At 39.7% G+C, this 23,533-nt stretch overlaps 1 long non-coding RNA gene across 2 annotated transcripts in view; it reads right to left on the reverse strand.

Annotated features, from left to right (window-relative positions):
• Positions 1-841: 841 nt before the first annotated feature.
• The window catches only part of LOC143678897 (uncharacterized), a 61,334-nt gene continuing 38,642 nt past the window's right edge, over positions 842-23,533 (reverse strand). Inside the window, exons 2-3 of one of the 2 annotated variants that reach the window (XR_013173466.1) lie at positions 7,383-7,704; positions 842-2,568 (exon numbers count right to left, since the gene is read on the reverse strand). This is a non-coding gene — a long non-coding RNA (uncharacterized LOC143678897). Of the gene's footprint in view, positions 2,569-3,792; positions 3,835-7,382; positions 7,705-23,533 lie in introns of those variants that run through there. The other variant, XR_013173467.1, reaches the window with a different exon arrangement.

Here is a 23,533-nt window from a genome sequence, read left to right on the forward strand (position 1 = left end):
GTGCATACAAAAGTTGTTTACACTATATTGTAATCTGTTAAGTGTGCAATGGTATTATGATTACAAAGACAATGTGCATACCTGTGCTGGTTTGAAACTGTTATGTAGCCCAGAAAAGCTATGTTCTTCTAATCTTATCTTATGAGGTCAGACCTATTGTTGGGTGCGACCTTTTGATTAAGTTGTTTCCACGGAGATGTGACCCCACCCATTTAGAGTGGGTCTTAATCCACCAAGTCCTATAAGAGGGAGGCTTTTTGGAGAAAGCACAGATGCTTGGAGACAGAATTGCCCCAGAAGAGGCTAAGCAAGGACCCACAAGTACCCAGAACCTGGAGACAGCCAAGAGAAGCTAAGAGATGAAATCCAAAGTTTGGCCCCGAGAAACTAGGAAGGGACCCACAGGTGCTTAGAGAGAGAAAGCCACTGGAATCAGAAGCTGAAAGCAACGAACCAGGAGCAAGGACCAGTAGATGCAAGCCACATGCCTTCCCAGCTGACACAGGTGTTCCAGATGCTGGCTGCCTTTCCTCCGAGAAGGTATCTTCCTGTTGGCACCTTAGTTTGAACATTTTTCATGGCCTTAGAATTGTAACTTGTAACTTAATAAATCTCCTTTATAGAAGTCAATCAAATTCTGGTATATCACATTCCATAAGCTTTAGCAAACTGAAACAATACCTTAATTAAAATGTGACTGAGATACGCAAAGTGAGTGCACATTGTTGGAAAAATGGTGCCATCAGACTTGTTTGACACAAGCTTGCCACAACCCTTCAATTTGTAAAAAAAAAACAACAACCATGAAGCACAATAAAGCAAAGCACAATAAAATGAGGTATGCCTGTATTTCTTTAAATCCTTACAACAGCCCATGCGGTGAGTTGGACTACTATTTCCATTGTACAGATTTAAAACTGAAGCTTTTAAAATATGGCTTAAAGCCAAGGTCACATAGCCTGTAAGGAGTGCAGATGGAATTGAAAGCCAGGCAGTCCAACTCCAAACTCATAACCAGTAAGTTAAGCAGCAGTAAGCCCTGGGAAGCAGGGCTAGTCAGTCAAGGAATCACCAGGGAAAAGCTTGCTTCCTTCTGTGTGTCTTCCACTTGGACCTCATCCCTTTACAACATGACCTAATGAAGGAATTTGCCCCTCCCAGGTAATAGTGAAAAGGAAACCCTGGCCTGAGTTTCACTGTGCCTGATTTAGTTTGCCAGAACTACTATAGAAAAAAGTACCCCAGAATAGTTGGCTTAAACAACAGAAATTTACTGTCTTCCAGTTCTGGAGGTTAGAAGCCCGAAGTCAAGGTTTCAGGCAGGCCATGTTTCTTCTTAAAGAGAAAAATCTTTTCCACATCTCTTCCCTGGCTTCTGGTGGGTGGCCCATAATCCATAGCATTCCTTGGTTTATGGCAGCAAAACTCAATCTCTGTCTCTGTCACATGACCATCTCTCCATCTCTCTTTACTGACAGTATCCAATTTTCCTCTTCTTATAAGGACTGCAGTCATTTTGGACTAAAGGCCCACCCTGATCTGGTTTGGCCTCATTTTTCACTAATAACATCTTCAGAGCCTCTTTCCAGTATCAACTAGCTGCATTCCCCCACCCCATAACATTTACATCTCTTTCAACATGAAGAATTTAGGATGGCCATTACTCAAATATCCTTGAAGATTAGGAGAAGGATCAAATGAGAGGGAGGAGTCGTAACAGAGAGGATAGGATTTAACAAATGATTGTGACTATTGAATCACTATAGTGATATTTCTTGTTTGTCTCTAGTGTATTAGAACAGCTAGAAGGAAATACCTGAAATTGTGGAACAGTAACCCAAGCCATACTTTGAAATTTGCTCCATAACTACTTGTTAAATTACACTTTGAAATTTTTCACTTTTCTGCATATATGTTATATTTCACAATAAATTTTTTAAGCCTCTTTCCAAATAGGGTTACATTCATGGGACTGAGGATTAGGACTTGACCATACCTTTTTGGGTAACACAATTCAATCCATAACAGTGTTCTTCAAAGAAATGCATGAAGGATAGGCAGACCTGCTCACAGCTGCTCTCCACCACTGCAATCATGCCCTCTTTTTGGAGGCATGGCCAGGTTCCCCCAAACCCAGAGATGAAATATGGCTCAGATCAGGGGTATGAAGCCACCAATGGACTGACAGCATAACACCTATTACTTTCACAGTGTCTTTCAGCTACAAAAATAAGGGCAGGATAATTTTAGAGTTGCACATCTTAGCACAGCTCCATCTCTCCTGCTACCAGTCTGGCTCCCAGACAGAAGCTGATAATGTCCTTCTGTGCTGAAGTCCTTAGACCCAGCCAAGTACCATGGCCTCCAGAGTCTTGGGATTAACTTTGTGCCTGGGGGGAACAGGGCACAGGGCAACCAATGCCTTTTCCCAATGTTTCAGGAGCTTTTGCGTCAGCAGTAAGCTACTTCCTCTGTGACCACATGCATGAGTTCGTGACCTCTGGTCAACCAAGGAGACGCAGTAGTTCTTAACATCTGCTCACTGATGCACAGCTCCGCTGTCTCATTCTAAGCAAGAAGAAGATAGGGAAAAAATTACTTGTGCAGAATGCTGGGAAATCGGACAGCCTTTGACCCAGGAATAGCAGCCTAACTAAAGTTTTCCACACACCTCTGTATTTCTTTCTTTGGTTTTAGTGACTTTGGCTTTTCATGATTTTCCTCATACTTTTGTCAATGTGATTTTATGTATTTATGTGTTTTAAAAGTCCTTTTTGAGGCATCATTCACCCTTTTCTCACTTTCACACTTTTATTGGTCTTATTCATTAGTGGGGAAACTTAGAGTCTCATAATTTCCACTCTTAGCAGTTTTACTCTACGCAGCCCTTCTCTTTTTCTCTCCAAAGACCAAGCATCAATGCTTTTGAATGCACACACACACAAAATAGGAATTGAGCTATGAAGTCCACACCCACTCACACCCACACTAACAGACACACACCTCTTCCTACTTGGGCCAGGGCATGCTTGACTCATATTCACCAGAGCCACTTGAAGACAATGACTTTTCTCTAACTGTGGTGTCCAAATCAGTGTGACACCTAATACCTCAGTTTTAGAACCCAGGAACTGAGTTTCCTTAGCTCTTGGTGAACTGTAAGGGACACCATAGGGCCAAAGACTGGATGAGCATGTGCCATGGAGTGTACCTGTTTTGCCACCAGATGACACTATATTTCATTGACACTCCCTTGCCAAGATGGAATCTAAAGTCCTGACAAGCTATCTCTATCTTTTTTTTAAGAAAAAAAAATGTTTTTAAGAGAAATGCACAGAGTTGCAAACTATCATCAAGCTAACTTTTTATTGACTTTCGCTACTGACCCTTACTTTTTTTGTGCACTTGAAAAACATCTCTTTGCTTCAGTTTCCTCATCAGCAAATGGGAGTAATAAAAAGCATCTCTCCACTCAGGTCACTGTGTCAAATAAATGTGAAACAGAGTTTGGTCGCAAGCAACTTAAGATGGTTGTTAACCAACTTAACCAATGAGAAAGCTCCCAGATGCAGGAGAAAAACTAAATAACCCAGGTCCCAGAAAAAGTAGGGACCAAGGTAGCACTAGGATTACAGAAACCAGGAGGCAATCTCCTCAGTGTAGCCCTGTCAGAATTAATTGACTCAAATTATTTTTCATCCTTGCGTTACTGAACTCAAATTTCCTATGTCCAGGAAAGAGAGCCTGATTAGTGTAGCAAGGGTCACATACACATCTTGTTTGATTGATGGGCCCCAATCCAAAGATTACATGCCTCAGGGGATGGGTGGTTTCCTAGAGGAAAATAGAGATGCTGTTAGCAGAAGATGATAAAGAATGAAGGACAAGAAAAACAAATGGTGTCCACTACGTCACAAAAAGTGCCTAACATGGTGCCTGAAAAACAGAAAGTGATCAATAAATGTAGGTGGTAGTAATATTTCATGGAACTCAAGAAAGTTAAATTATTTTAAAGAACCTCCCATGGAAGCATTTTCCCAAGTTTAAAGGATACATTTTGTCCCCTCCTTTGCAGCCTTTTCCAAGAACCTTCATGCCAATGCAAAGTGACAAGTATCAGGAAACCAAAGGCATTTTTAAGCAATCGCAGGTGTGGACCATAATGCAGGTAGGTACAAAATACTGGCAGGAGACCCACCTATATGTGGGTTTTCTGCATTGGGGAGGGGGATAAGGTCTCAGGAGTCACTGTTAGCCTAAAATGCATCAGGCTGGAGATCAGGAGATGAACCAGTAAGTTCCCTCCTGTATTCAGCTAAGCCTTGATAATTTACCTCCTCTGAGTAACAGTCAAATACACTGATTCTGGCAAGCATTAGCCTTCTGAATAGATGATGTGGCTGCTGCATCATGATGTGTCCTGATGGGTGCCAGGTAGAGCTCCCTGACCCTGTTGTCCATCATTCTGCTATTATATTGTCATTCTTCCAGTTTCCCAGGAAACTTTTCAAAATGGCACAGGTCAGCAAATACTTTACCTTTGCAAAGGTTTGCTGTTGTTCAGCTGAGAACCAAAATAGGACACAGACTGGGTACCTGAGTAGGAAGCAGAGCACCTGACTAGGACGAGGCCCAAGAGGGTGGAAAGGAGGGCTGAGAAGAGGCTGGGGCACACATTAGGGACAAGGATTTAGATGGCTACTCAGTGGACTGGGCTTAGCTGGCTTTGGCCTCACCATGGCCTGTGGAGCCATTCAGCCAAAATGACGTGGCAGCCTAGCATCACCCTAACCTCTGTCTGTGGGAGCCCGAGGGCGTGACATCTGCATTGACTGTCAGGAATATGTTGGCCCCAGATACCGTCTAGATTCCAAAAATCTCCACATGCTGCATAGAGTCTGGGATCTCAGCTCCTTGAACCAGGAGTCTCTATCTTGGGCATTGTACCATGCTAATCCCTATTTTCCTCCTCAGCTTTCCACCATCCTAGTGTTTCTAATTTTTGTTGTGAATCAAAATAATAATTATTGAATAGCTGCATACATAGCTCTCTGAACTATCAGAGTGTAAACCACAGTAAAGGCAATGATTTTTGAGAGCTTATTAAATGCCAAGAACTTTATATTACTTGTTCTCCCAGAATAACCCCACAAGGTAGGCTTGTTACTGCCATTAGCAGGTGAGGAAATCTAAGTCTGGAGCATTAAGTGGCTTGTTCAAGGTCACACAGATACTGAGTAGCAGAGCCCAAACTCAAATCTGCCTAATTCCAAAGCCTTCAACATACTCTTTGCCTCTTAGAAAAGGTTGCTGGACTTATCTTCATTTCCTACTTGTGCTGAGCAGCCTCGCTGCACACTCATGAAAGACTCATGGAAACACAAGTTTTTCCTGAAGTTTTTACTTAGAGGTTCAGAGTATAAATATTAGCAATACTTGGATGTCAACCTATAGTCAGGCTTGACCTCAGTGCTTAGGACACAGTAAGCCCAGACCCTGCCCTACAAGCGAAGTAAATAAATACATCTTGTTTTATCTGAATTGTCTCATGACATCCAGCTTTTTAGTTTGTTTCTAGAGTTCTTATTGATATTTCTTTTCAATGTGTTCACATATCGCCCACAGTTAGAACATAAAAATGTCCCTGGTTTGGTACACCATATGAACAGCATTTGCACCTTTCCAAAATGCGGGCATCCTTTAAAATATCCACATTTTATAATAAACAATACCATCTAGGATGTTCCAGCACAAAAGTATTATTTTCCTTCTGCTCCTCTATTGTAGTCATGGAGACCCCAAATCTGTTTGAAATGAACAGACAAAATGAAAAGCTGTCCAAAAAGTTGGAATCAGGGAAAAGAATAATGGCAGTTCATATTTCAGTGGTATTTGTAACTGAGGAAATCTGTCACTGTACAGACATTACCTCATTCTGATCCTTCACAAAGGTAAGATAAAAGAGGTATTCTCTTCGTCTCTTAAAATCCACATAGGATCAATGATGAAAACCATATAAAAAGGAGTTTGGGTCTGTGGTGCATTGAAATACATAGCTGAAACCCAGTTATTTGACATCAGACTAGTCAAATTAATAATTTGAATTTAATATTTTAACCAGTTAAATCAGCCTCATTGGTCTACACAGACAAGAACTGCCAAATCATTTGTCCCAAGACAAGCCATGGAAAACAGCTGAGAATAAACCCAGGTCTCTCCTTTAAATATACTGCTTTTAAAAAAACCAACATGCTCCTACCCCATTCAACCTTGCTCACCTCAATTACTGCAGTCGCCCCAGATAGCTGCTCACTACCACCAGGGAGCTGTCTCTAAAATACAATCTGATCATTTTACTCCCCATTGACTATGGAATGAACTTGAAACTTCCTGACTATACGAGGTCTTCCGTGAGCTGACCTGTTGCCTAGTTTCCTGTCTCATCTCTCACCCCCACTGCCATGCTGCATCTCTAAGATGTTACTAGTCACTACAATTATTTAAACACTCTGCTGCTGCCTAAGACGTTTCCTTTGCCTGCAGCGTGACCTCCTACACACCCACACGCACCTGAAACCCCGACCCCATCCTTACCTGCTTGTAAAACACCCATTTCTCTTTTATCTTTTGTTATTACTCTCTAAATAACACTTACTCACAAAAGAAGTACACAGAAAATACAGTAAATAAAGGAAAGTAGAAACAAGAAATTTAAAAATACACACCATCCCATTACCCAGTCCTGTGAACATTTTGGCTCATTCCTTACAGTCTTCTTTATGTGCACATATATACACTTTTTTTTTTTACCACACCAATTTCAGTTCTGAGACTCAACTCAAGTGCCAGCTCCTATAAGAAGACATTTCTAACCTTTCCTCCCCCTCATTTCCCCAAACTTCATCACGCTCACTCCCACTCACCCTTCAGGTCTCAGCTGAAATGTCACATCCATAGACAGGCCTTTCCTGACCCCCCAACATAAATTACATCACCCCAGTTACTGTCTTTTTCCTGGTACATTGTTCTTGCCCCTCATGACGTTATCTGAATTTATAATCATATATTTATTTGTGTGTTGGTGCCTTCCTGTCTTTATTCCCAGGAGACCAAGAGCACCACGACAGCAGGAACCATGATTGATCATATTTAGATCTGCATCTGGTACCATTTAACACACAGTGAACATGTCTTACATAAGGAAATGAATGGCAGCTCCCTTCATGCCCCCCCACCAACAACTTACCACACTATCATGGCACCTTATCATTTTATTATTCCAGTTGCCTATCCCTAAACATGTACTCCTAGAAGACAAAGGCTGTCTTTAAGTCTATGAAGTCATACTTACATAGGAATCATAGCTATCCCTCCATACTTACTGCAACGTCCTGCACATGGTAGGTATCCAATCCATTTTGAGGGATGGGAAAAATGAACGAGTGCATTGCTCCATGGGCAGGACAGTTTGTCAGTGACTCCCGTATCAAGCTTTCCTCTTTGGTGATCCTGTTTTTCACATCTTTCTGGTTTTGTTTATTAGCGCTTCCATATGATACCTAAGCGTAGCTAAGTTGTGAAAACATTGCTTCAAGCTCCACGTTTTACATTTTCCGAAGTTAAACATCCACATCACTGAACACATATGGACAATTGAATATATTTCCATCCAGGTATTTGACATCTTCTTGGCTCATTCAGAGTCTAAAATGAAAAAGAAATGGGTGCTTTGCACCTCCATCACCACTACAGAAAGAAAAATAAAATAAATAATAAGGGTAATTAAACCCACATTTCCTGTGCACCATAATCTTTCTACACTCCAAAAACACATTGATTTATATGAGACAACTGTGTAATGTAGAGATATCAGACAGTCTGCTTTCGATTGCAAATAAGAAAGTGGTTTAAATACGAATGACACTTATTATCGCACATAGTAAAAAGCTTGGAGGTTAGCTTATTCAGCAGCTCGGCAGCATCAACAAAGACCCAGGTACTTTCTACTTTTCTGCTATTTCTTTCTTGGAAAATGTCTTCCTCGCAGTTCCAAGGTGCAGGAATAGTTCCAGGTGTCACATTTACAACAAGCAGCATCTTGCAAAGAAAAAAGCAATTACTCCATGTACCTCTCTGAATTAGCAAAGAGAGGCAGAAGCCACCCTACCCGCGCTCAGTTGTCTTCTTCTAGGCCAGGATCGGGTCATATGGCAACGTTTAATCCAGTCATTGGAAAGGGGAATAAGATTATCGTGACTACCTTAAATTGGTGGTTTCCAAACTTTTGCCCACATCAGAGACACTTGGAGGGTTGGTTGAACCACAGATTGCTGGGCTTGACCCTTAGAGTTTCCGATTCAGCAGGCCTAGGATGGAGCCTGAGAATCTGTAATGCAAGTTCTCAAGTAATGTTGATGCTGCTCATCCTGGACCCACGTTTTGAGAATCACTGGCTTAGATCCATCACGATGGAGAGGGACCAGGAATCTCGGTTTCTTAAGAGGAACACAGAATATTGCCTTTGTTATCAAGAAGGCAGGTGGAGGTGGGGGAGGGGGAGTGGCTGTTGGCTAGCCATCAGTGTCTGCCACACTGAGATGGAGCAATAAAAACTGGAATGTGTTCAGAGCTTTTAATGTACCAACAACTCCTCTGAAAACAAGATGCATATTCTTTAATTCTCCCGGTTTCCTTTGAGGTAGCCGTTCATTATGCCCATTTGAAGATATGTAGATTGAAAGTCAGAATGCCATATAAACTGTGTATAGCCATAGTGCTTGCAAGTATGTGGGTTTAAACCCATAGCTGTGTGACTCCCACAGCCCATGCTCTTATCTGCAATGCAATTTAGGAAACAAATTTGCATTCTAGTCCTGCTGCTTTTCTGGGCCTCGGATCATGGAGGTCCCAGGGTCAAATCCAAATGTCACCACCTGGTTACACCTTGGGAATGATTGTAGGTTAGTGGAGAGTGAATGGGCTTTGGGGTCAGGCAGAAAACCATGCTTGTACCTGGGTGACTTGGCTAGGTCTTTTAATCATTCCAATGTTAACTCCCTTCAGGGTATAATGAACATATTAACACTTGTCTTCCAGAAAATTTGAGCAAATATGGGATAAACATGTTTTGCCCAGACCCTGGCATATAGTGAGCAGTCAGTATGAGTAGGCCTTATTGCTCTTCCTAGTTTCATGACTTAGGATACTCATCTGTAAAACTAGGGTCATAAAGAATAGTTATAAAGACAAAACAAGCTCAGAGAAAATGCATTTTTAAGAATTGGAATAACTCTGCATTATAGTTGTATGCATATGGTTAAATGTGAGTCATATTGTGTACTGTTATTAAAAAGTGAAAATCATCTCATCTTCAACCTCAACAAAAGGAGAATGTTGGGTCTGAGGTTGAGGGAAAGATTGGGGAGGCAGAAGAAGTTATCAGAAACATCAATCACCTTCCTAAGGAAAAGAGTCAGGCTCATTTTTCTTCTTGAAACTAGAAGTGACTCCTTCCAGTTTACATGCCCATGATTCTGCACTGAAATTGTTGAAATAAACAAGATGACACATGTGGCCTCAGCACACAGATGGAATCTGCTCCCCACCTCATTTCAATGCATGATACGCTAGATGGAACTTACCTGTAACTAAAAGTTCTGATGGTCTGGTTTTTCAGACCGTCCTGGTGGACCATCTAATCTCAAAGAATCCCGACCCCTTTCTTTCACTTTTGATTCCCTTCCCTGATGTGTTTTCTTCACATAAGTTACAATACTGGTTTACTTGTTAATTATCTGCTTCCTCTATGAGACGGTAAGCTCCAAGAGGGGAGAGATTTTTCTTCTCTTGTTCACTCTTTTCTTTCTTATTCTAGGGATTGAGAACATTCCCTAGAACAATGCCTGGCATACAGTAGTTACTCAGTAAATATGTATTGAATGAATGAATAGATATTTATAAAACAGAGACAAGCTCATCTCTTTTTCAAAACTTGGATTTTTACTGAGTATGAGACAGTGGCCCAATTATGTTAATAGTATGCTCATTAATATTTCATCAAAGGAGAGAATACAAATGAAAGGAGTATGAAAACTATTATCCATGCAGATAGGATCTCATCTAGAGAGCATAAACTATGTGCTGAGATTTGGATATATCTCCACACATCTATTTAGATGTGAGGGCAAAGCACCTCCTGGGACCAAATATGTCCTAAAACAAGAGACTATTGAGAATATACAAAAAATATCAGGACAAACCAGTATTGAAGGAGTATTTCTGAGCCTGGCCAGGTTCTGTTTCCCAGCTTATCTTCTAACGTAGTCTCCTACATGAATCCTGGAGGGAGAGGATTAAGGATAAAAACCAAATGGGAACAGAATGAATTCAGCATTTGAGTAGAGAACAACTAGCACTTGCACCTGGAAGGGAGAATGTCAAAAATGCTATCAAATGTGGGCAGCACCATGGTACCTTCAGAGGTATTAGATATGCCTTCATAGGGCAGTGGTGACAATGCCTGCATTTGGCACTGGCAGCATTTACAGAATCAGCCACACGCTGGTGGACATCAGCAATGGAGCCTTGAGTGGACGTCTATAGCATCATAGTGACATTAATATCTCAGTGATCAGAGATTTCAACTAAACTGACTAGAAAGGAGAAAACCAGTGGACCCCAAATGACAGTTGAGAAGACTCATTCATGAGTACATATTAAGCAACTCAGAATCTGGACCCCCAGAGCAAGATGAGAGAAATGTGAGAAGGGCAAGAGAGCAACAGCACTGCTTATGGCTGCTGTTGTGACTCTCTTTTATAGAGAGTCTTCTTTTTTTATTTTTAATCACCATACTGGTACATGCTTTAAAAAAGATGTAGCCTAAATGAAACTGGGTCATCTTAAGGAACTCTCCTCTCACCTTGAACCCTTTCCTAACCTGTTGACAAATGGAAATGGTATGTATTTATGGGAATGCCTGTGCTGGCTTGAAAGGAAGTATGTCCCCTAGAAAATCCATGTTTTACTCTAAATTCCATTTCGTAAAGGCAGAATAATCCCTATTCAATACTGTATGTAATTAGATCATCTCCCTGGAGATGTAACCCAATCAAGAGTGGTTGTTAAGCTGGATTAGGCGAGATGTGTCTCCACCCATTTGGGTGGGTCTTGATTAGTTTATTGGAATCCTGTAAAAGAGGAAACAGTTTGGAGAATGAGAGATTCACAGAGAGCGGTCTTCTTGAACCAAGGTATCTTTACCTGGATGCCTTAGATTGGACATTTCTATAGACTTGCTTTAATTGGGACATTTTCTTGGCCTTAGAACTGTAAACTAGGGACATTAAATTCCCCTTTTTAAAAGCCATTCTGTTTCTGGTATATTGCATTCCAGTAGCTAGCAAACTAGAACAATGTCTAAAGGGATTCACAGGTAGGTATGCACCTTTTATCCCAAATCAAAACTTCTTTAAAATTGCTTTTAAAAATTATTTTTCTCTACCCCAACACCCTCCAGAAATATTGAAATTTCCCCATACACTCCAGTCTCTTTGTTGTCTCAATTGCTTTTCTTTATTCCCCATCAGTCCTGTGTATCTTATTAGTGTACTCAGCCCTCTACCCTCTCCCCCTCCATCTCTACTTTACTCCACTCGCCACCACAAAGACCAGGAGCTCAGCGGCAGAAAGTATCCTTTCCCTGGGAAGTAAGTATGAGCATTTAAGATCATTTTCCCTGTATCACAGAAATCAAAACCAGAAAAAAAAAAAGGTTTTTATGTGAAAAGAGGGTAAAAAAAATTAAACTTTCTAATGATTTATTAATAATAAATGCATTTTTACAAGAAGAAGAAAATACAGTAGATATAGATTCAGAGAAAATAGTAGGATACCTTGAGACAAGAAAAATAGAACTCTGGACATTTTCAGAATCAGAAGGAAAAACAATTTTTCATTTATACAAATTTTGAGGGGGGAACAGGAGAAAAACAAGAAGCAGGGACATCAAAATAAATGCAATATGCTTATTACATACATTAAATCTAAAGCCACCCTTGTTAAGAAAATTAAAACATGTTACATACTACAACTTGGGTTGCACACCAAGTCATGATGTTTTTCTTCAAATATGATCCAAGCTCCCTATCTAATTTGACCACATCTATTTTTTCCAGTCTAATCCACTAGACTCCAAAGGCTCCAAAGAAAATTTATATAGTCTTTGTTTCTGAACTATTCATACAGCTTCTTATTGGGATATTTCACTTTTCAATCATCTGGTTGCTTTATCATGAATGAAATATCTTAAATATTATATTCATCAGTTCAAATTTTTCCTGAAGAAAAAGTACACCTGAAGGGGAAAAGCCTCTTCTTGATTTTTCTTGGTTTTCTTTTCTTTATATACCCTCAGGCCTTTATATTTGTTTTAGAATACCAAATGTTACAACTAGATTCTTGAGAAATAATGACTGACTTTAACACCAGATTATCATAGAAAAATGACTAGACCTAAGATAGCAGTGGTCTACATTGTATAATACGTAGGTACTGAAAGTTTTTTCACAAAAATCATTAGCCTGCTTTCTGGCTTCAAATTCCTCCTATGTAAGAATAAATCCTTTTGGGTAGAAGCCCTGGGTTTTCTATTATAATGAAAATATCCATGAAAAGGATAATATCTCATTTCTCTGCTTGAAATCATCCATTGGTTCCCGCTGACTACCAAAACACATTCTAAGTTCCTCAGCTGCTCATTCAAAACTCTGAGATGGGTCCCGCTGACTTCTCACCATCATCTCCGCTGTCGGCCTTCAGAAACTCCCCACCAGGGGCCACTGCCCTTCACCTGTGTGTCCTGAGCATGCCCAGGGCAATCTTTCCTCCAGGATTTGCTGACGTGTCCTCCCCTAGAGTGCCCTTCTCTATTTCACCACGTGTGCCTAGCCTATGATGCCTACCTCTAGCGTTCAGTCTACAGTACTTAAAGTCTGCCTTGATTATATATATATTTACCTCCCTGAGTTAGTAAGGCCATCTTTGGTTTAAATGGACAGAAACCCAATTTATCCATTCATTCAAGAAATACTTATTTAGCATCTATCCTATGCCGAGTTCTACGAGTTAAGGGCACAAGAATGAAAGGGGCAGAAAATGACAAACAATTTAAACCCAGTTAAGGACTGAGGGGTGGAGAGAAGGTGGGGACAAATGTATTGGCTCATATAACTGAAAAACTAAATTTCAGTGAGTCAGGGGTACATTTAGTCTAATAGAGAAATGGCTCCCAGAAACACTTCTGCCTTCTGCTGTACGGACTCTTTCAGCTTTATGACATAAAGAGGCAGGGCCAGAGTTCATGTCATGATATGAAAGTGAACAGCACTGGAGATATGTGGATAGTGGAGGAGTAACAAGTTTGAGCCTACTGAGCTAGAAGCTAATCTGAAAAATTCCTCCAATCACACACACGTAAAATTCTGAGCAGAGAATGTGGCTTCTTTAATGTCTAGTCAAAATGTAAGTTCTCTCCTATCAGTCATAAACTCTCTAACTCAATTTTCACCATACTGTCTTTTCCTTCTTCATGGAGATAAGCAAAATTCGACTTAGAACTGCTGTGTTTACAGGGAACAAACCTGTAGCACTACCACAAGTTGTGTGTGTACAGTTGCATGCTTGATGCATCCACTACCCTAGAATACCTGGCCCCTCTTGTCGTGATGAAGAAGGTAGTTCTGGAAACAATTTTGCAAAATTGCCAACAACACAGCAATTTGTTGTCCTGAAGGAAACAAATAAGGAAACAAATGTTTTTTCCTATACATTTATTCATTGAAAAGTCAGTGTATATAGTATAAGAATAATCTGGTTACATAATTGCATTTGTTATCCATTTATGAATCACAAATGACCACAAAACTGAGGATCTTAAAGCAGTGGTTTCTGAGGGTCAGGAATCCAGGAGTGGCTTCACTGGGTGGACCTGGCTTAGGATCTCTTGCAAAGTTGCAGTCCTTTGGGACTGCACTCATCTCAAGGCTTATCTTTTTTTTTTTTTTTTTTTTTTTTAATTTTTTTATTAATCAAAAAAAAGAAAAGAAATTAACACAACATTTAGAAATCTTTCCATTCTACACATGCACTCAGTAATTCTTAGTATCATCACATAGATGTATGATCATCATTTCTTAGTACATTTGCATCGATTTAGGAAAAGAACTAGCAAAACAGCAGAAAAAGATATAGAATGTTAATATAGAGAAGAGAATTAAAATAATAATACTAATAATATATATATATATAAAAAGGAAAAAGAAAAAAACAAAAACAAAAGATACCAACACACAAACAAACAAACAAAAAACCATATTTCAGGTGCAGCTTCATTCAGTGTTCCAACCTAGTTACATTACACTTAGGTATTATTGTGCTGTCCATTTTTGAGTTTTTGTATCTAGTCCTGTTGCACAGTCTGTATCCCTTCAGCTCCAATTACCCATTATCTTACCCTGTTTCTAACTCCTGCTGGTCTCTGTTACCAATGATATAGTCCAAGCTGATTCTCGAATGTCGGTTCACATCAGTGGGACCATACAGTATTTGTCCTTTAGTTTTTGGCTAGACTCACTCAGCATAATGTTCTCTAGGTCCATCTATGTTATTACATGCTTCATAAGTTTAGTCTGTCTTAAAGCTGCATAATATTCCATCGTAGGTATACGCCACAGTTTGTTTAGCCACTCGTCTGTTGATGGGCATTTTGGCTGTTTCCATCTCTTTGAAGTTGTAGATAATGCTGCTATAAACACTGGTGTGCAAATGTCCGTCTGTGTCTTTGCCCTTAAGTCCTTTGAGTAGATACCTAGCAGTGGTATTGCTGGGTCATAATCCATTCTGCCATTCTATGTCTTTTGATTGGGAAATTCAGTCCATTAACTTTTAGTGTTATTACTGTTTGGATAATATTTTCCTCTACCATTTTGGCTTTTGTATTATATATATCATATCTGATTTTCCTTCTTTCTACACTTTACTCCATACCTCTCTCTTCTGTCTTTTCGTATCTGACTCTAGTGCTCCCTTTAGTATTTCTTGCAGAGCTGGTCTCTTGGTCACAAATTCTCTCAGTGACTTTTTGTCTATAAATGTTTTAATTTCTCCTTCATTTTTGAAGGACAATTTTGCTGAATATAGGAGTCTTGGTTGGCAGTTTTTCTCTTTTAGTAATTTAAATATATCATCCCACTGTCTTCTAGCTTCCATGGTTTCTGCTGAGAAATCTACACATAGTCTTATTGGGTTTCCCTTGTATGTGACAGACTGTTTTTCTCTTGCTGCTTTCAAGATCCTCTCTTTCTCTTTGACCTCTGACATTCTAACTAGTAAATGTCTTGGAGAACGCCTATTTGGGTCTATTCTCTTTGGGGTGCGCTGCACTTCTTGGATCTGTATATTTAGGTCTTTCATAAGAGTTGGGAAATTTTCAGTGATAATTTCTTCCATTAGTTTTTCTCCTCCTTTTCCCTTCTCTTCTCCTTCTGGGACACCCACAACACGTATATTTGTGCGCTTCATATTGTCATTCAGTTCCCTGATTCCCTGCTCAAGTTTTTCCATTCTTTTCCCTATAGTTTCTGTTTCTTTTTGGAATTCAGTTGTTCCATCCTCCAGTTCACTAATTGTAGCTTCTGTCTCTTTAGATCTACCATTGTAGGTATCCATTGTTTTTTCCATTTTTTCTTCTTTGTCCTTCACTCCCACAAGTTCTGTGATTTGTTTTTTCAGATTTTCTATTTCTTCTTTTTGTTCAGCCCATATCTTCTTCATGTCCTCCCTCAATTTATTGATTTGGTTTTTGAAGAGTTTTTCCATTTCTGTTCGTATATTCAGCATTAGTTGTCTCAGCTCCTGTATCTCATTTGAACTATTGGTTTGTTCCTTTGATTGGGCCATATCTTCAATTTTCCGAGCGTCATCCATTATTTTCTGCTGGTGTCTGGGCATTTGATCAGATCTCCCAGCTGGTTGAAAGGTTTTTCTGTGGAATCTCTGGGCTCTGTTTTTCTTTTCCTGCCCAGTAGGTGGCGCTCGTGGTGGTCGTTTGTCTGCGGGGCAGTCGGCCCGGGAAACCGCACGTGGAGGCGGGGGTCGCTGGCCGTGGCTTGGGGGAGTGCCGGTCCAAATTGCCCAGCTGGTCCGAGACGCCAAGCGTGATGGGAGGGCCCCGCTATCCAATGTTCCCAGTCAGACAGGGGAGCCACGTGAGTGGAGGGGACCCCAGACGCCAGCCACCCCAGCCGGGAAAACGTGCACCCCTCGGGTATCTCACAGCAGTGGATTCTCCCTACCCGTTCAGCCGTTCCAGAATGGGGTACGCTGTCTTTTTTGGTCTCTGTCGTGACTCCGGGAGCTGTTTTGTATTGTTTCTGTTTCTTCAGTTGCTTTTCTGGAGGAGGAACTAAGACCCGCGCGTCTTACTAAGCCGCCATCTTCTCGACATTGACTTTTAAAATACCTCAAGGCTTATCTTGAGATAAGGTTGGAGAATCCATGTCCAAGCTCACTCACAAAGCTGAGGCTGGGCCTCCGTACCTTGCAGGCTGTTGGCCAGAGGCCTCCATTCCTCACGTCTATAAGCTGCCTGAGTGTCCTCATGACATGGTGCCCAGCTTCTCCCAAAATGGTGATCCAGGAGAGAGAGAGAACACAAGAGAGTAAGAGAGCGCCCAAACAGAAGGCACCATCTTTTATAATCCAACATTAAAAATAATAATGCTATCATTTCTGCCTTATACACTTGTTCACCTGGACCAAGCCTGCTCCGGTGTGGGACGGGACTACACAAGGGCATGAATTCTACAAGGCCAGGTCTCTGGAGCCATCTCTGACGCCACTCATCATAATAACTGCATAGCAATTTTAAAATGTATCTAAGTTGTTCCTTTGTGTGCGCCTTCATTTCAGATTCTTTGCATTTTCATCAGAATTATTGATGATGCCAAATGTTTTAAGCATTGTAGAAGCATCTCATAGAGTTAATTACTAAAACAGACCCCCCCAAAAGTAGCAGATGTGCACAGTACTCGCTGGCTGGACTGCTGGTAACTTCTTATGGACCCAGACTGGAGGTGTCTTTTTGGGGGAGGGGGTCACTTTTCATTATTTTTCCATGTTATTGCAGCACCATTTGTTGAATTTTTGTTTGTTTGTTTGTGTTAGGGGGAAGTGCATGGGCTGGGAATCGAACCCTGGTCTCCAGCATGGCAGGTGAGAATTCTACCACTGAACTATCTTCGCAACCCCCAGACTGGGGGTTCTTAGACCAAGAAAAACATTGTAATCTACTTCTTAGACCAAGAAAAACATTGTAATCTACTCATATAGCTCCCAAACTAGCAAACACTGCCTGTCACCCAGCAAGGTCCTTGAGAAAAAACACACAAGAGAGGGGAAACTCTGATGAGAACTATGGCAAGAGACAGGACCGCAATCAAGGGCCATTTTGCACGAGGAGGCATGGTAGGTAAGGTGTGCTGGGTAGTGTGAGACCCAGGAGGAACTGATCCTAGGAGTGGGGAGAAGGACCTAAAAACAATACGTGGCCACATGTGCCACTGGGTTATAGGCTTGGTTTGTAAGGCTGGTAGTATTCTAGAGGTGGTATATTTTCTGCCACATTCTATGTCTAGAATTCTGGCGGGTTCAACCAGACAGTGGGGCCTGAAGTTATACAACTGTGACTCAGTCAGTCAGGCTTTCTTCAAACCACAGGGACAAGAAAGATATGTTAATGGAGCTTTAAAAAAATAAATACAAGCATAACTCCTTTAACGTAACAAAACATTAATGTTAACAATTGATGAGTAACTAATATTTGCACACATGTGAAAGAGTACACTACAGTTAAGAAATTATGAACACTTAGGTACAAGTAATGCAGGTGTTTCAGCTTCGACCATTATTAATCACTGCTTAAATTTCCTCGGGAAATTTTTAACATCTGGGCCCAGTACTCCTACTCAACAGCTTGCAGTTTGTAGTACTTTGGTTAATTGCAGTGACGCTGGCATTGATTGCCCTTGAGAATGAATTTCATTTGTGACTGCGTATTGCTAATCCCAGAAAATTCCTTGGGTTGTCAAATCTTGTTTTAAACTGCATTGGGGGTCTTCTAAGTTTTTCTCTGTAAAATACGCACATATACATCTTCTAATCAGTCCTGGGTACCCTCTTTTCCTCCATGGTAGAACCAGGTTAATGCAGTCCCCCAAGCCCTGTGCTCTGATAACCTGACATGCCACTGTAATTTCCATTCCATCACCAACTTCTCAAGAATGATAGAAAGTAATGTGCCCAATGCTAATGAAACGTGATGTCCTAGCCATCTTTACAGTCACTCTTAAAGTGAGAGAGAAAACCGGTGATGGAAGAGCTTGCGTACTGCAGTAGGACTGTGACCTTGAAGGAGTCCTGTAGCCACCATGTAAAGGTTTTCGACATGGGCTTTAGTGACATTGGACCCTCCTAGCCACAGCTAGCTTCTTGGAACCAGATGCAGGGACAGTCAAAGGTGAACAGCCCACCAGAATTCCCCACCCCATTCCAGCAACTGATGATGAGCTCTAACTTTGGACAGTGCTTATCACATGCCAGAAACTGTCCTAAGCATTTTCCAGGTATATCTCATTTAAAAATATCACACAGTTATTAAGAACGTGGAGTCACACTGCTTGGATTCAAATCAGATTCTTCTACTTCCTAGCTGTGTAACCTTGGATAAATTACTTAATCTCTCTGTGTCTTCATTTCTTCCCCTGTAGGTTGGGGTACTATCAGCCATGTCTTACTGGACAGTTGGGAGAATTAAAGAAGTTAGTATAGAGTGCAGGGAGGACAGTGTGTGGCACATGGTGGGTATGGCTTAAGTGTTGGTTATTAATAGCACGTCTGGACTGATGATGGTTTATGACTTGGAATTTTTCTCTTCTTGACATTTCAAGGGAGCAAAATTGACATTTTTCTACAGACATGCTTTCTATTCAGTCTCATAAAATGTGAAGAATTTCAAAATAAGACCTTTTCTTGAAAGACTCATGACCTAAACAGAATTAAGTAACTAAAAAAATAAATACATGTAATGTTATAAATTCTAGAACCCCAAATGATTTTGCAAATATTAGAATTATGATATAATCTGTATTACAATTAATTCAATGCTATAAATATTTGTAGGTTCAAAAAATACCTACTTTTTCCTAAAGTAATCTAGCTAATGTATTCTTTTATTATGCATATTAATTGGTGTCCTTTACCTATTTATTTATCTGTAAATTCTTAATAATTGTTTTTATATATAAAATTAATAGCTTTTAAAATCATGAATTATTGCAAAGTTTACTATTGCATTAATAATATATATTCATACTTTATTTGATTGAGAGATTTGAATGAGCAAAGCACATAAAAAAAGTTTCACTTCCATCTACATCTAGAATAAAAACTTAATTGTATTTGACATGTTCTAATATTCTGATATTAACAGCAAATCCAGAAGACATGATGTTTATTTACCAGGTACATTGTGTTGGTATTTTATGATGGTAACCTAAATGATTAGACAAGCTTTGTTCACACTGATGTTCAGGCATGTCAGATCTGACAATGAAGTAGGCGTTTGGCTATTTGGGCTTCCAAAGACCAAACCAGCCCAAAGCTGAAAAACACATTCTGGCTGAATCCCAAAGCCAAAGCCAAGCTTCAATGTATCTCTAATATGAAAGAATATTATATAGCCATTAAGGATGATAGTCAAAAAAGCAAACATGGAAAAATGTTCAGTGACATTAGAGTATATAAGAAAAAAAAGGATATTTCATTATATAAATAAATTATTCCACACTGTTTACATCTGAACTCTTTAGAGCCCAGAGAACAGAGACCTAGTTTAGCTAGCACAGGTAAAAGAAGTTTAGTGCAAGGATAAATATAAAGCAATATGGATAATCTCAAAGAAATCCAAGAGCAGGAACTTAATGGAGCTGAAAAAGAGGAAGAAAAATCACAGGAAGGTATGTGCCCTGCATTCTTCGTCTAGCATGGTGGAATGTCAAGAGGCAATGATAGAACCATTTGTAACAAAGGTACCACATCATTGCAACATGTTAATAACAGGAGGCATATATCAGAATGCTGTATTTTCTGCACTACAGTTTCTCTAATAAAAAAAATCATATTAAAATGATAGGACAAGAAGAGGAGAATTAAGGATATTCTTTAAAGTTACTAACAATAACTACATTAAAATTAGAAAGGAAAGAGGAAGAGAATCGCTGTAAGGTAATATTCATTTGATAGGAGGGATTCCATAGGAAATATCTTAAAAATGACCAATCAAAAATTAGTAGGACAAGTGTATTATTTAAAAATAAGCTAACTAACAAAAACACTAAACATAGAATCACTTAAATTTGGTAATGAATGGTGCTGATGGTGGCACAACAGTGAGAATGTAATTAATACCACCAAAATATATATTTGAGAGTGTTTAAATGGGAGATTTTATGTTGCACATATGGCACTGCAAAAATATTTTTTAAAGTAAAGCCATAGAGCCATATAATGCAAAGAGTACACCCTATTCTGAACTGCGGACTTTACTTAATATAATTCTAATGTTATTGGTTCATAAATAGTAACAAACATAGCACATTAAAGCAAAATGTTAATAATAGGGGAAACTGTAGAGGAGTTTGGAGGTACGTGGGAACTCTGACATTTCTGCATAATTTTTCTGTAGGCATACAACTGCTCTAAAGCAGTCTATTCAAAAAAACAACAGAATCACTTAAAGGTGGTTGCCTCTGGCTAGTGGGAATGGGCGTGAGACAAGAGACCATTGCTTCTATTTTAAAGCTATCTGCTTTCTTTTTAAATACAGGGTTCATGTACTACTTAGATTAAAAATTCCACATCAAATGGTTGATTATATTAGCAATGTTCTTTCCCTAGGACATTTATGTCTGGATAAATGTTAAAGATGTTGGCTTGCATGTAACTTAATTTCATTCACCTCAATTTGTTAAGGCTCAAAAGTGAGTCCTTGTCCCATGTGCACAGTCAATCAGTAGATACTGGGATTTTTTAAAGAGAAAGAGTTTATTGCTAAACACAAAGTAAGGAGATCAGAAGGTCTATGGGGCATAAATCTGTCTCCCTAAATTGGTGAAATTTGCAGTGTTTTATAACATTTAAACAAAGGCAGGCAGGCTTAGGATAATGAGCAAGGTGGTCAGCTATGGGCCAACTTGTCTTACTTCATTAACAATCATTAAGGAGTCTCTGTGCAGGAGCACCGGACTTCAGGGGGCTGAGTGCAAGGTCACCTGACTTCAGGGTTACAAAAGAAGATAAGGGGATACAAGCAGGGCCAGTTACAAGTTGTCTTGCTATTTATAAGGTGCAGTTTCAAAACATTGCCTCAGCAAAACAAGGCATCTAGGTTAGAGTTCAGTGAATGTGATAATTAGGCAAAGTTTTCTTCTAGGTTAGCGTTCCTTTTAATCATGCATATCTTGGCAGTTAAAGCCAATTTATGCTTTAAATATATGGTATAGCTGGATGAAAACAAGAACTTACCTATAGGGTATGTAAGTGGGGATTTCAGAGATTGGGGAAAACTGAAATGGAAACTTTTGCTTTGGAAAGTAGTCAGTGTGGTGGGGTGGGGGATGGGGTAGGGTATAAAAAATGGGTCAGGACCCACTACTAATATACCTTAATGTGAAGGGGGATCCTCTTGGCTGGTGAGGTCCTGGCCGATGTTTCTTCCTTTCTCCTGATATTAGAAGGCAGTACTTCAGCCCACAGCCATCCCATATGCTCTCTTCCACTAGCTATGTCAATTCTGATAATTGGCAAATGTGGGAAACTTCCATTTATATTCAAAACTCACATCCACTGCGAAATTATTTCTCATTTACATTTAGTAACTCCATCAGTCACATCATAATTCATTATTCTAAGAAAATGTGCATTGTTCTGTAAATGTGAATGACTTTAAAAAACAAAGCACTATTTAAAAATTTATAATGTCCTTTCCTGTGTTATAAACTGAACCCTGGTAAATCAATATTAACCTGCTGATAAGTAATTTTGTACATTAAAGATTATATATAGATTTAATACCATTTTCACCTTTTATTTAATGAATATTTAATTCAGAAACCTACGAAATAATAGGTAATTATAGCTCTACAAGAACACATATTGACATGTAGTTTAAAAGACTGTGAAAGGTGCCTTGTGCTTGCAGTGAGTTTATAATTTGAACACAAAGAAAAATTTTAAGGTTGCCAATCAAATATTCATCAGAAGAGAGAAGGCACGGAGGATCCCACTTCCTCAAGGCACATGTGCAAAGGAGAAGCTAAAAATAACACAGGCCAGGTTTGGCAGACCTTGTTTAGGCAGAATTCCAAAAACATCCAAAAAGGGCTGATGAGAAAAGTTTTCCTAGCTTGAAAGCAAAGATGACACCATATAGGGGACAAGTTTGAAAAAAGATTGTGACGATAATGAGCAATGGGCTTTTGAGAAAGGAACAAATGGGCAAGTCCAAGAAGTTTGAATTTCATTTCCCATCCTTTCTTTCAAGATCTTTTTCTTGAACTGTTCTTCAATAGCTCCAAACCCTGACCCTTCAATGGGCCGGGCCCTTTCTACTGTTCAAAAGAAACTCTTTCACTCTAATGTGTAAGGGAAGTTTACATTTTAAAAAGAAGATCATTTGGATAAAGCAATGTATAGCCCACATAGCACAATGGTGAAGTTTAAGACATGCACACTCTCACACCAATAGGTGTTCACATTGCATAAAGATTTTGGCCATGTTTTAAAAAGAAAATTTTATAGTCCTCCCTGTAACCTCCTTCTACCTTGCTGTGAAAGTACCTAGGCCAATAGATCTCCAATTTCAACATGCTTAAGAACTTTTTGCAGTGCCATGACTGGCCAGTCCCATTCCCTGAAACTGAGATTCTGAGTCAGCCCCAGCAAGCTGTATTTTTAACCAGCACTGTAAGCAATTCTGATATAATCATCCTTTGACCCACATTTGAAAATCACTGCATTGCCCTGGAAGAGGAAAGGGTTAGAGAAACCTTCACTTCTCTCTGCGGCAGGGAAATCCATCAGGGCAGGTTTTCTGAAGAAAAGAGGTTCTCTGACCTGCATTCCATCTCTCAAGGGTTTTTAATTAACATTTCATTCCCAAGAACAGACACTAGTCAGTTTGTGACCTGGTAACTCCTTCCGACACTCACTCAGCAAGACATCTACAACCTCTTGAAAATTTAGATAGAACTAGTCTGATAATCGTTTATTTCTAGAACCCACAAAGCTGGCTGTGCAAAGTGATTTGGCTTCATGCTATATTTCTAATTTATCCAATTTGCTGCTTGTTGGTTGACTGTGCTTGGCAGCTGAATACCATACGATTCCTAGATTTCTGCAATGTAAAATAAATCTCCTT

The sequence above is a fragment of the Tamandua tetradactyla genome, chromosome 4 (assembly GCF_023851605.1).
Source record: "Tamandua tetradactyla isolate mTamTet1 chromosome 4, mTamTet1.pri, whole genome shotgun sequence".
Lineage (NCBI taxonomy): Eukaryota > Metazoa > Chordata > Mammalia > Pilosa > Myrmecophagidae > Tamandua > Tamandua tetradactyla.